We start from the raw sequence: 13,802 nt of genomic DNA on the forward strand, positions 1-13,802 counted from the left end.
CGGTCCACCTAGTGGGAGGCTCGGAGTTTCCCAGCGTGATCGAATCCGAAATGAGGAGATCCGTAGGAGAACCAGAGTGACTGACATAGCCCGCAGAAATTTTAATTAATTTAGGGGAAATGGTCCGAAACGGTAATTTTTTATTCGGTCCCCAGGTCAAACAATGATTAGGTTTAATTCCGCCTTAATAAGTAATGTGGCAATAACAGTCACCAATAACTATAATTATCTATACTAATATTTACATCTTTTGTCTTTTGTGATGTCCATGGCAATAAATGTTTCTTACTTTCTATTATAAAAAGGTAAAGTTTGTGTGTTTGTACATTGGTTAAATTGTAAGGGGTAATCTCGGGAGCTACTGAAGCGATTTTAAAAATTCTTTCACCAATAGAAAGCCACATACATCATTGCTAAGTGTCATAGCTTACATAAAAAACCGAAATATTCCACGCGGGCGAAGTCGCGGGCGGAAAGCTAGTTATTTATAATACTAATCTACTTTAAACTAAAAAATAAACTAGCACTTATAAGGGTCTTAATCAATCTCAATTTACCAGACCCTCAATTTTAAGAAAGATTCCCAAAACCCAAAACTTTAACCCTAGACTACGCTTATGACCTAAACCTTAAAAATGCTTTAGCCCCACCATTATCCCCAAACTACATGTTAGTATCTAACGTGCAGTTTAACATAATTTAGATTGCATTTTATTCCGCCATTTTGGCTCTAAAATTAGTCTTCATTTTAATTACCAATCAGGGAGTCATTTTACCGTACTTGATACTGAAGCTAGGAGGGATTATGCCATTTAGTCTACCCAGCCATGGCTTAATCGGGAACCGAACCTGGCACGTTATAGCAGTCGATAATTCAATTACCCTTTGGTGAGAGTATTTTGTTATAAGACTCAGCAGTTTGTGTTTGAATTATTATAAGTGACGTCGAACATTGGTTGTTTTGTTAAAATAGACGACGTTTGACAAAATTAACCGACTGTCAGAAAAGTAATTCTTTACTTCAGAGGGATTTTACGTTAATATAGAACCCTCCGACCCACCGAGTCGAAACCAAAGTTCTTACTTTAAGCCTGGGGTGTAAAGTTTCTTTTTTTTAAGTTTCACAAGATATTAGTCTATGAGTAAATCAATAACAATCAGTCCAACTGTAATCATTACTCATTCCAGTTCTATCTGACAGTACAATACGACCCACGCTAACACAACTTTGCAGCGAGCGTCATTAAAAATCAGTCCCAACCCTGCATAGCGTCACTTTCATTGCGAAATGTTAATACGCCAGCACCATTGCATCGCGGCGGTCTTGTAAATACCGCGGTTAAAAACTAACCGGAAAGTTATCCAATAAACTGGGAACACAAACTTGTGTGAACGCGTGAAAGGGCGGTGACGCGCTGTGGGACAATTTCAACAGTGTAAATTCGCCTTTTTGAGTGGAAGTGCACACCTTAATGGAATAGCGCAGTCAGTAAGCACGCTCCGCTATATATTTTTTAAGATTATTAGTAAAGATCATTTATTAGTAAAAAAAATAAGTAGTTCCCGCGTAATTCCTCGGATCTCGAGTCGGCCAGTCCGACCCCTTCACCGTTCGGCTATCATAGCTTCATCATAATAATTACTATTTTAAATAATGTTCTCGTTTTACTGTCTGTTCAATTTGTCACACTAATAAGGCCCAGTTTTTTGATTCATAGTTAAAATAACTAATTGTTAAATTTTGCTACTAATGGTTAAATATTAACAAAATGTTAACGAATAGTTAAAAAATGTACTAAAAGTCAAGCTAACCATTGTTCGAAAAACATTTTTTTCTGATATTTAACCACTTGTCATTTGACATCTGTCAAATTTGACTATTGGTTATTTTAACTACGAATCAAAAAACCGGGCCTTAGGCCCAGTTTTTTTATTCATAATTACAATTTTTAACTATTAGTTAACATTTTGTTAATATTTAACCATTAGTAGCAAAATTTAACAATCTGTTATTTTAACTATGAATCAAAAAACTGGACCTTAGGATACTTACTACTAATCCCGTTTTTAGCTGTTACCGCACTCCGGTTTTTTCCCGCAAGCGGTAAACCGCCAAACCGCGAGACCGCCCGAAACGTATACGCGGGAAAAAGCCGCAGTGCGGTTGCTTGCATTAGTTTTACATGGTTATAAAATCTCGCGGTTAAAAACCGCGGCGGCTTAGCCGTAGACGGAAGTCTTTCAGATCTCTAGAACCATTCATAGTCTAGTAATATTTAGCAAACACAAATGCATGCAGGAGAGTGACATTTCTAGATCTATGATGGAACCATGTAGAATATGTCACTATGATTCGACGTTATAAAATCACATTCCATCCAAAAACGAAGTTTACATTTTCCTTACTCGAGACATGAGTTCAATAAGTACAAATCGTTTTCATTTTCTAATTACAGTCTCAAGTACGCACTCCGTTGTTCTTGATACTCGAGTTTTTCCCAAAACAAAACATATTATTGTTCGCAGCATCCACTTGATTCTTTTAGACGCCAATTAGCCTTCGTAAGTATAATCTTAGTAAAATATTCTGAACAATAAACATACCGTCTCTAAGCAAATAATAACCTAATGATGTACTTCAATTTAAGCTGTTTACTGATTGGGCGTTTCTTAGAACCACATTCATATGTATATGATAATATGAGTGGAATTAATTCTGTTTGTTTGTTGTTTTTGCATCTAAACGATAATGATAAATTGGTACAAATATTGACTGGGCACGAGGACATGAGATTCTCTTGTAAAAATAATGAGATTTTGATCAATCACAAAACCGAGTTAAGTCATTCTTAATTTTCATGTTTGTTCTCGTAACAATACTTATATTTGTGTTTTCATCTAATCTATAACATAGGAAGGAATTCAGTAGAGGTCATAAAATGCATTAACGATCCACGCGACATACATTATACATATTGAATCTTCGTACGCAAAATGCGCGACTCCGATGCTACAATAGAATGTTTTAGAATACGATGTATCGAATACTCGTAACAAAGTCGCCTCATTATTCAGTCGGTGGCAGTGCGCCGCTGGACGTAATCCGCCACTAAGCACGATCTTTGAGGTCGTCGATCCATCGAGAATTCATGGATTCAAATCACCTACCACAGCTAAAAGTAGCAAGTCTACCGCCCTGTAGTCAGTCCAATAAACCGGTAATCTGCATCGCTCTACCGTTTTTCAGACGATCCATCTTGAAAGTCACAGGCTATTCCGAGCTAAGCTCTAAGTGGGATGGCATTACGTTGTTTACCAACTTTTACAGTCTTCCCACGTTAGATTACGAGTATTACGTTTAAAATAAAGGGCAATTGATCGATCAAAGGTGACCTGCCCTCCGCAAGCGTCTCGATTACATTTTGAATGTCTTAATAAAGCGGCCATGATTGTTATGTAACGCCAATTTTTAATTATCGAAGTTTAGGAGGTGTTGATGAGAGCGATTCATCAGAAAATTACCATTTTAAACTTATTTTAATTTTAAGGTCCTTAATAAGATTTATTTTATTTGGGTCATAAAAACCAGCGATATTAACTTCACTACATAAAAATTGCACATTATTATCATCATCATCATCATCAACAGCCCTTTACAGTCCACTGCTGGACTATGAGCCTCCTCTACTATGGAGGGTTTTGCCATAATCTCCACGCTTGGCAGGCGGGTTGGAGATCGCAGTTTAAAAGATTGATGTTTTTCAGAGAGCGCTGCTGCCCGTTCTCTGTTTGATGTGTAGTCCCTAAGTCACCCGCGGGAAGAGTAGGGGTTGGTGACATATTATTATATCACTTCCATAATTATTTACCTATGTTTATTCCTATACCTAATACTAAGCTTATTCCCAGAGCCGAAAAAACTTGTTAGTGCGGGAAAAACTTTTCATTATTCGCGTAGGACAAAGCAACTATTCATAGTTCCAAACTAGAACAACAAACTAATAATTGAATTGAAATCCTAACCGCGTTGAAATGTCAATACCAGTTGTAATAACTTACTTTCAGGTTGACGTCACAAAAATACAAAATCCAGATTCAACCAGCGAGGTTGTTATTGTTAATTTAAATGTCAAACATGGCATGGTTCAATTTTGGTTTTAGCTACAATTTAATTTAATAAAATTTAAGGCTGGGTTGCATCATCTTCGTTCGTTTCAGCCAAATGACGTCCAATGCTGGACAAAGGCCTCCCCCAAAGTTTTCCATAATGAGCGGTCCTGCGCTGCCCGCATCAAGGCTCTTCCCGCAACCTTTACCAGATCGTCGGTCCACCTAGTAGGAGGCCTGCCCACGCTACGTCTTCCAGCCCGTGGTCGCCACTCGAGAACTTTCCTGCCCCAACGGCCATCGTCTATACGAGCTATGTGCCCTGCCCACAATCTTACTTTAACAGTAATTATTACAATAACCGGTGCATTTTGTATAAGGTTTGACAGATTTTTGTCGTTTGTTAAAGTCGAAGTACATAAGATGGTGCAACTCAGCCTAATACTTTTTTTTAATGTTGGTCAATTGTCTAAGTATAAGGCTTTGTTGCACCACCTTATTTTAACCGTGACTATAACCATAACCGGTGTTTTTTGAGTTTAACAGACTTTGGACATTTGTGAAAGTTAACCCAGTGGTGCAACCCAGCTTTAATATTTGTCTTTAGCAGTAATAATGTGAAAACTAAGTTAACTCTACCATACAAAATAGAGAATAGGCTATCTATTTACATTTAACAAAGCTAAGAATTGCCCAAGAGACCTTTCATTTTAGGTCAATTTTAGTTAATTAACTTCTTAGCTTACATCAATTATTGTTTTAGTTCCAGAGATTTGGTAAGACGGAGTTAGAAACGGATTTACTTAGTTCTTAGTTTTCTCAGTTACATAAAGGAATGACAATAAAGACTGTTTTACACAAAATCCATTGTTTTGATCAAATATGGTGAAAATTTGATTAAGGGCGTAAGATCATTCATTCAACAACTTAGCAGGAGGGTAGTAATTCAAATTCAAATTCAAAACGTTTATTTGCTAAAAACACAGTAATACAGGGCAAGTAAGTTCAATCCCATCAAAAACAATACTTGTCAAAAAAAACCAAGTCTCGCAACTCAGTTGTTCTAGGGTACTTCTCATTTACACTCAAATTTGATGGTCACACAATAATAGTTCATAAACGGTATTAGTTAGAACAATAACTTTGAAATCAGATGATAAAATATCTATTTAGCTACATACAAAATAAATTTTATCGTAATAGAAGCAAAAATAATACGAAAAAATCACATGAAACGATAAAAAACGGGGTCATTTTTCGCATTCTCATCGTGTCACACCTTCGGTTGCAATGAAACTTTTGTTTACTGCATTCACAATTTTCATTCAATTTGTGTGTAGCATATACTAAAATCATCGTAATTAAATATACTTTCCACACAATAGTCAAAAAAATATCTTCTTATAATTATTTTGAATTGAGAAAGCGAAATACGTTGGTCACACGATTTTAGGTANGTTTTATCCACAACGAAGTGACAGGCGGTCGAAAATGGCCTGAATTGCTTCGAGAAAAGGATGGTACGGCCGTGCCGCTTTTTTGCTCGACTTGGTGGGGGCACTGCCGTGCCCCCAGATTGTTGAAATCGTACGAAATGAAATCGAACATTTATACTGATAATGTAGGTACAAACATTAATCGGAACATTTATTGAACAGTGTACTAACTATTAAAAGCCTATTTGCAAAAATAAATGAGTTTTATGAATTTAATATCGAGTTTACCCAAATGCCATTTAGCGATTGTAGTTGTCGACTAATTTCTTAAATAATTAAGATGTTAGATTTACTATCTATTTCATCAGTGAAAATGTAGTAATTTTAACACAGTTGCAACTTTAAATGCAACTCCGAAGGTGCTGATTTTCTTTGATCTTCGATAGGAATCTAATAATAGAAACATCGACTAGAAGCAAGTATTCAGTTGAAGTAGGGCTGTAACTGATACTAATCGCATTAAAACTTGTCTGTATTCCGTTCTTTAGTACTGAAAGCTCTTCGAGAGTCGATTTGTTCAATAAGCTTTAGCTAGTTAAGACAAGATTTCCCATAAGTTCGGTTTAAAGAATCTTTATTCTCATAAGAACAGGGTAGTTCACTTACATGAGATTATAATAATTTACAACAATATTTGTCTTGTGACGAACCATGCGCAAAGCCCACAAACAAAAAATAATGTAGGTACATAAATAATTATTAACGTTATTTCGAATAAGTAAACATCAGATCTGCAACTCCGTTGACACAAAAATAATGGCCCTCAAACTAACTATCATTTACTCAGTCAGGACTAGGTAGGTGTGTAGGTTCCCATAAGTTCGAGTAGCGCGGCGAAAATCCTTCGATGCAGTGTCTCAATTTATACAGTTAATTAACTGGAATTAAGGTGTTTTGGGAGGGGTTATTAATATAATAACTAGTTGTTTAGTACATCGTAATCATGTTGCTATAACGAGTCTAAATTATTACATACTAGCTTTTGCCCGCGGCTTCACCCGTGAGAAATTTAGTTTGTCACAAATCGACATAAATTATAGCCTATATGTTATTCTGGGTTATACACAATAATACTGTAAAGTTTCATAAAATCCGTTTAGTAGTTTTTGCGGGAAAGAGTAACAAACATCCACACATCGCATTTATAATATAGTAAGATTAGTAACGGCTTATGACCGCAGTCTGTGGAGGAACACTATCTGTGGTCGCGATCCTCATCAGTGAGGGAATGAGGAAGAAGAAGAAGATTAGTAAGAAGTAAGAAGTGCGGTCCGGTGCATAATGCGTTTTCTGCTAGATTTCTAATCTATCTATATCAGCCTATTCGAGGTTCGTCTTCGAACTTCGAACATAGGCCTCCTCTTCAACCTTCCACCGACTTCTGTCCCTGGCGGGTGGCCAGTTGGCCTCCAGTTTACTCCAGCCTGTTGCCGGATGTCGTCTGTCCACCGTTTAGACGATCTTCTTCTACTGTGTTATTGTTGACCCAGGGGATTTCTAACATAAGAAGTAAAATAAAATGGCTACTACCTATTTTCAAATATCTAAATATAACTCAAAGGTGACTGACTGACTGACTGACATAGTGATCTATCAACAAACCACTGGACGGATCGGGCTGAAATTTGGCATGCAGGTAGATGTTATGACGTAGGCATCCGCTAAGAAAGGATTTTACGAAACTCTACCCCTAAGGGGGTAAAACGGGATCCACGCGTACGAAGTCGCGGGCGGCCGCTAGTCTTCTACATATATATTCTACATGTATATTCGTTTTACGATTAACAATAATACAAAATTAAATAATATTGCTATAGATTGCTATGGTTCCCTTCAAAGTTTAAGTGAGTATCCAAACATATCACAAACACAAATATGAAAAACAAGTTAACTCAAAATATGTACAAAGGAGATGCAACTTTGAGTGCATAATCAAAAGGTGCCAATTAGCTTTGATCGAGATCTCGAGACCAAATTCCACCGGAAGCATTCAGTAGTGCCTTAATTGGCGACGTGATTTTGTTTCAGGACGTTCCCGGACTATTTACATTAAGGAGAGAAGCAATTCAAATTTCATAACATCGTTGATTGCAATGGAATATATGTTTTATTAAAGTAAGTAGTATTAATGGACTTACGAGTACCTACATATTTAACACACGTTATAAGTCCCAAAAAATAAAAGATAGAAATATAAAGAAACATAAATGATCGTTTGATTTCGACAAGGTGCGAAGGGGATTATCAAAATCAAAATCAAAAATATTTTATTCAAGTTTAACCATTATTTCAATCTACTATAGCTCGCACCATGTTCCTAAATTAGACTTGTGTGCAGTATATTTTTCTCTTATGTAATCTCCATCGCTCTTTGGGTGACCTTGAGCCTTCTTATGAGGCCCATAGTAAGCGACCACGTCTCAGAGCCATACACCATCACTGGCAACACACACTGGTCAAACACTTTTGACTTGAGACACTGCGGTATTTCGGACGTGCTATGCTCGGAGTTTCCCTGCGTGATCGAATCAGAAATGAGGAGATCCGTAGGAGAACCAGAGTGACTGACATAGCCCGCAGAATCGCTAAAATCAAGTGGCAGTGGGCGGGGCACATAGCTCGAAGAGCTGACGGCCGCTGGGGCAGGAAAGTTCTTGAGTGGCGACCACGAGCTGGAAGACGTAGCGTGGGCAGGCCTCCCACTAGGTGGACCGACGATCTGGTGAAGGTCGCGGGAAGTACCTGGATGCAAGCGGCGCAGGACCGGTCTTTGTGGAAATCCTTGGGGGAGGCCTTTGTCCAGCAGTGGACGTCTTTCGGCTGAAACGAACGAACGAACGAACGATGTAATCTATAGGTAGCCGTCAGCCGATCGTTATTGGTGAATATATGTATGTCACTATATTCACCAATAACAGAGTAGACGAAAACAACTCGCAGTGCTTTCATTCGAAGCATTCACGCGAATTCTATTGGGGACATAACAAAGGCACGAAAAACAATACTTTTCAAATATCACTTTTAAGCCCCGGCGCATCGCAAAAGCTTCCAAAAATACTATTAAAAGCTCAAAGCTTTCAAAGGCGAAATCCAACAATAAAACGCGGTACTTAGAATCCGGGCAAACGTTGTCGTAAAGAGAATTAAATTCATAAAACAAAAAGGGAAAAAACTATTTTGTACCTTCATCCAAAAAAGAACAAAAGACATGCAGCGGGGATCAGGGGGTATACGATTGCACATAAACACGCTGTGTTAGTAGGAATGGACAAAGGGAAAAATTAAATAAGTTCGTCACACAGCCATAGCTGTATCTGTTAAGCCGAATGAGTGGGGGGTGACTGGGGTCGAAAGAGGGTGGCTTCCACCCTTCCTATCAAACACCGTGTTGAAGCGCTCGGGATGCAATGGGTTAGCGGTACAAAGGGCTAGGTATTAAAATACAGTATCGTTATATGAATTTTTGGACGCGAATGAATAATTTTCGAATGGAATTGGAAATTGGGAATCCTTTATTTGCATATCTCTAGAGTTCAGTGCATCTTTCATCTAGGATTAGCTCACCGGTGTGGCTTAAAATGTCAGTTTGTGTGCAACTCCGATAGTTTTAAGTCGGTTAGATTTATCATTGATCAGGTTTACGAAAGCAGACTCGAGGTGTCCGGATCATTTTGAGATATTCAGATGTTTGGACTTTTCACACAACTCGTTCATACAAAAGACATTATACGAGTAGAGTTTCAATGAGGGCTATCGTTTTAGCGCTCACCAGTTAGCGCCACTGTAGAGTAAGGTCCTGTCACTTGCTAGTAGCGAAGACAGTGGCACCAACTGGTGAGTGCTAAAGTGGTAGGAGGACTATCGCATTTGCACTCATCAAGATGGCGCCACTGTAGAGTAAGGTCCTGTCACTTGCTAGTAGCGAAGACAGTGGCACCAACTGGTGAGTGCTAAAGTGGTAGGAGGACTATCGCATTTGCAGTCATCAAGATGGCGCCACTGTAGAGTAAGGTCCTGTCAATCGCCAGGGGTGCCAACTGTTAAGTAAACGATAGCCCTCATTAACCAAAGTCTTATGGTAAGAGATGGACTTTCTTTATTGATCCGGAGATTCTGAGTTTTGTTCTCAGATCAAGTGTAGATATACTAGGTACTCTACTGGTATTACTATCCAATTGTATATGACATTTGATTTGATTCGAAAAGACTTCTACAGTGAATAATTTAATTTAATAATAATTTAATTATAATTTACAATCATACAAGCACTTACTATAATAATTTTCTCAAATTCAAACATTTTAGAAAAAGCTCTCTAAATTTTTAATACTAGCAGCCGACCGCGACTTCGTACGCGTGGATCCCGTTTTACACCTTTAGAGGTGGAGTTTCATAAAATCCTTTCTTAGCGGATGCCTACATCATAACATCTACCTGCATGTCTTTCAGCCCGATCCGTCCAGTGGTTTGGGCTGTGCGTTGATACATCACTATGTCAGTCAGTCAGTCACCTTTGAGTTATATATATTTAGATTGAATATCAATCTAAAATAAATGTCTTTCGATATTTATCTTGTCATGGATCCCAGCAATCGCTTCACAGTACTAAACATCCAAAACGAGATACGAATTCGTGCTATTCCTCGCGGCCTCACAATTCGTGGTGAAAATTTAATATTTTTTTGGCGTTTGTCAATATTTCGTTGGGGCGCTGGTTTTTGCTTCGCCAGCCCATTGGTGTTTTTCCAAACATTGCACATCGGAAATTGAAGCGATAATTTTTAGTTTCGACATGTTTCGAGGAACGTTCACTGTGTATTTTGGGAACTCAACATATGTAGTTTAAAATTGGGTGGTTCAACTGGTGTTATAAAAAGTGTAACGAAAAAAGTATATATTTTTGGTACTGAATAGATTCTCTTTTTATCATCAGTCTAGCTCGTTTCAAACCATTTTTTTCAAGAACCGTACCTACCTGTTGCGTACTTGCGTTTATTCTGAATACCGAAGGATATCCAGTTTTGACGAACTAACATTTGGTCAATACAATAAAAGTAGATAGTGGTGTGCTCTCTTTTATTACTAAACTAGCGACCGCCCGCGACTTCGTACGCGTAAATCCCGTTTTACCCCCTTAGGGGTGGAGTTACGTAAAATTCTTTCTTAGCGGATGCGTACGTCATAACATCTACCTGCATGCTAAATTTCAGCCCGATCCGTCCAGTGGTTTGGGCTGTGCGTTGATAGATCACTATGTCAGTCAGTAAGTCAGTCACGTCACCTTTGAGTAATATTAAGAAACAAAAAAATAAAAAATTAAAGTAAGCATTAATTGAGCTATTGACTTTTATCGTGTTTCATAAAGCTACATTGTAATTTCCATACTAAGCTATTAATTACCTCACGGTTCCACCATTAGCAGCATATTCTCCGTTATAATGCATCGTGCCACGTCTCTGTGCAACGTGGCGGTTCCCACCGCATCAAGGCTACTTTGACAATTTAAATAGAGTTGTGCCCGAGGTCAGGCATTTTAAGAGAATTTTTGATTCATGATCACAATACAAGCTTTTTATTTTTTCTCAGTTAAAAAATAAGTTTAAGGTTGATTTAAGAGTGAAATGTTGTGATGAAACTCTATAATTTTATAGCTTTTTTACATAGAACACTAAAAACCCATTTGTTTATTTGCATCAATAACGATGTGATTAATCAGGGTTTTTTTTTCTTCCCTCTAATATTCGCCAAGAAAAACGTTAAACAGCTCATAACCGATTTTGTACCCCACAGCGGTACATTTTATAAAATACTTACTTAGTAATCAGTGCAATTTTGACTAAATATATATTATCTGCATGTGCAATTCATATGTCCTCTTGTAATATTCTTTATCATTAGTAAAAGATGGGTACTTTTATACTTTTTAAAGTATAATTTGTTGACATTTTCATCATCATCATCATCTCAGCCATAGGACGTTCACTGCTGAACATAGGCCTCCCCCAATGCTTTCCATGTTGCCCGGTTGGTAGCGGCCTGCGTCCTGCGCCTTCCTGCTACCTTTATGATGTCGTCGCTCCACCTTGTGGGTGGACATTTACATTTTAATTATTAAAAAAGTTGCCGCCTAATTCCGTTTTCCGCCCAAGAGCGAGAACTGGTCTACAATACGTACTGACTCTATGATAATACAAGTTAATAGTGTATCTACCATTCCCAGAACCGCCCATCATTCGTCACGTTTTACCTCATCATTATTGTAAATTGCCGCGACATATTACCATGAACTCTTGGAAAATTTCCTTATGCATTTTGTACGTCAGCGACAAAATGACGGTAGGACATCAGTCGACAATTATAAACGACGTAGACAATGACATCGTAACATATGAACCGTAATTTTCATGCCAACTGGACGTCGAAACGCAAATAGACAGTTAAAATGGAATATTTAAGTTCGTAAATCACTTTGAAATGCTTTGAAACGTTTCAAATTTTTTACTCGTAACTGCTTCATTTGTTGACAAGTCGTAGCACTGTTCGTAGACAAGTTACTTTTGTTTGTAATTATTTTACTTTTGGTAGACATACTTTTACGAGTGCATCAACTAATTGCTCCTGCACGGAGATGGTAATCTACTCGAAATTCAACATAATTATGATATAAGGAGAGGAATAAACACTGAAGGGAAGACTTGAAGGGAAATCTATATTGTAAGCTAACCTTTGACCATATTTTCATCAGGCAATGCCGTGCAGAAAAGCTAGTAAGTTACAAAAGCACGTAAAAGCTGCTTCCACAAAACCTCAGCACGCTCAGACAAATAAATATATTCTTGGTAAACTGCGCCGTCCAGTTCCACAGTAATCTAATAATCTAAATACATACCTATATCTTTTTGGTAACTGTGCCGGTATGCACAATACTAAATCTCTTCATATCTTGTCTTGATCACGTTCACAGTGTCAGCACATTTATCACGTATAGTGCTGATGCTGTGACGTCATTTACCTTTAATCTATATCGTATAAATAGTCACGCAGTTCACATTAATAAACAGATTAATAATTGAGACTAACTACAACCCGTGTATCATTCATACGGTCTCCCAACATGGCACAGTAACTATACGTAGACAAAGAAAACACCCACTAGATGTTTGTATTGTACCGGGATCGAACTTACGACTTCTGGCATGGTGGCATAGCTTACACCAATCTTCGCAGTTCCTTTTCGCCCGCACCTGATACTCGTACAATATTCAAATACAATTGTAGCGTCTGTAACACACCACCCAGTCACGAAACCATGTCAGCAAAACGATTTCAATACACATCTCTATGTTTACTTGGCACTTTTTCTAACGTGGGAAAGTAAACGCAGACGTGTATTGAAATCATGGAACTGTGCTACCGGCAATGAGCAGTCGGGATCCATAATTCGTACGACAAGCCTTTTTGTTAACATTCTTCGGCTATTCTTAGTTCGACCTATTCTAAAATTCTATAAACCGAAGCATTGTTCCTTTCAGATTATAGGCGATTGAATTTTGCATCATTTAGATGAATGAGTTTCATTGGAGTCAGATGAAAAATGTTATACGATGAAAGTTAGCTTATTGTTCGGTCGGTGCAGATGTTCTTTGTATTAGAAAGTTTTCTTGACTCATGGTTTGTTGAGGAAAACTAGATGTAATTCAGATATTTAGAAAAAATTGTATTACACGCAGCTGACTGCTTCAAGCGGTCCGTGTATTGCCGGCGTTTGATTCATTTTCGTATAATTAGGCAGAAAGTTGTTTTCTAAGTTTAGTCCAATGATGATGATGGTGAGCAAATAATAATGTACATATTAAATCTGGTATATGTATAGCAAAGACAGTTAATTACTAGTGTGATTGCTGGCATGTTTATTGGATCGTATTAAGGTACTCGTACGTCCCTCACTGTCAATACCACACCGGAAATGATGCGGGCTCTGCAACGATTTTCGAAATTAAACTGCTTTTATCAAAGTATATATTTTTAAACATATTTATTACTACTTTGACGTTTTCATTGTTTTTGTATAAATTGATACACAACGGAAATGTGTATAGTAGTGAACACCTTTAAAACCAACAGTCCTTTTTTTAAAGTTTATTATAATGTAAGCTCGTCATATTATTTAAAAAAGCCTTAAATTACTTCACCCTAAAA

The 13,802-nt window shown here is 37.7% G+C and overlaps 1 protein-coding gene across 4 annotated transcripts in view; it reads left to right on the forward strand.

Annotated features, from left to right (window-relative positions):
• LOC114355192 (Glucose transporter 1) overlaps positions 1–13,802 on the forward strand; it is a 64,978-nt gene that overhangs the window by 13,144 nt on the left and 38,032 nt on the right. The window lies entirely within an intron of this gene.

This window comes from Ostrinia furnacalis, unplaced genomic scaffold, assembly GCF_004193835.3.
Source record: "Ostrinia furnacalis isolate ACB-3 unplaced genomic scaffold, ASM419383v2 OfSCF2357, whole genome shotgun sequence".
NCBI lineage: Eukaryota > Metazoa > Arthropoda > Insecta > Lepidoptera > Crambidae > Ostrinia > Ostrinia furnacalis.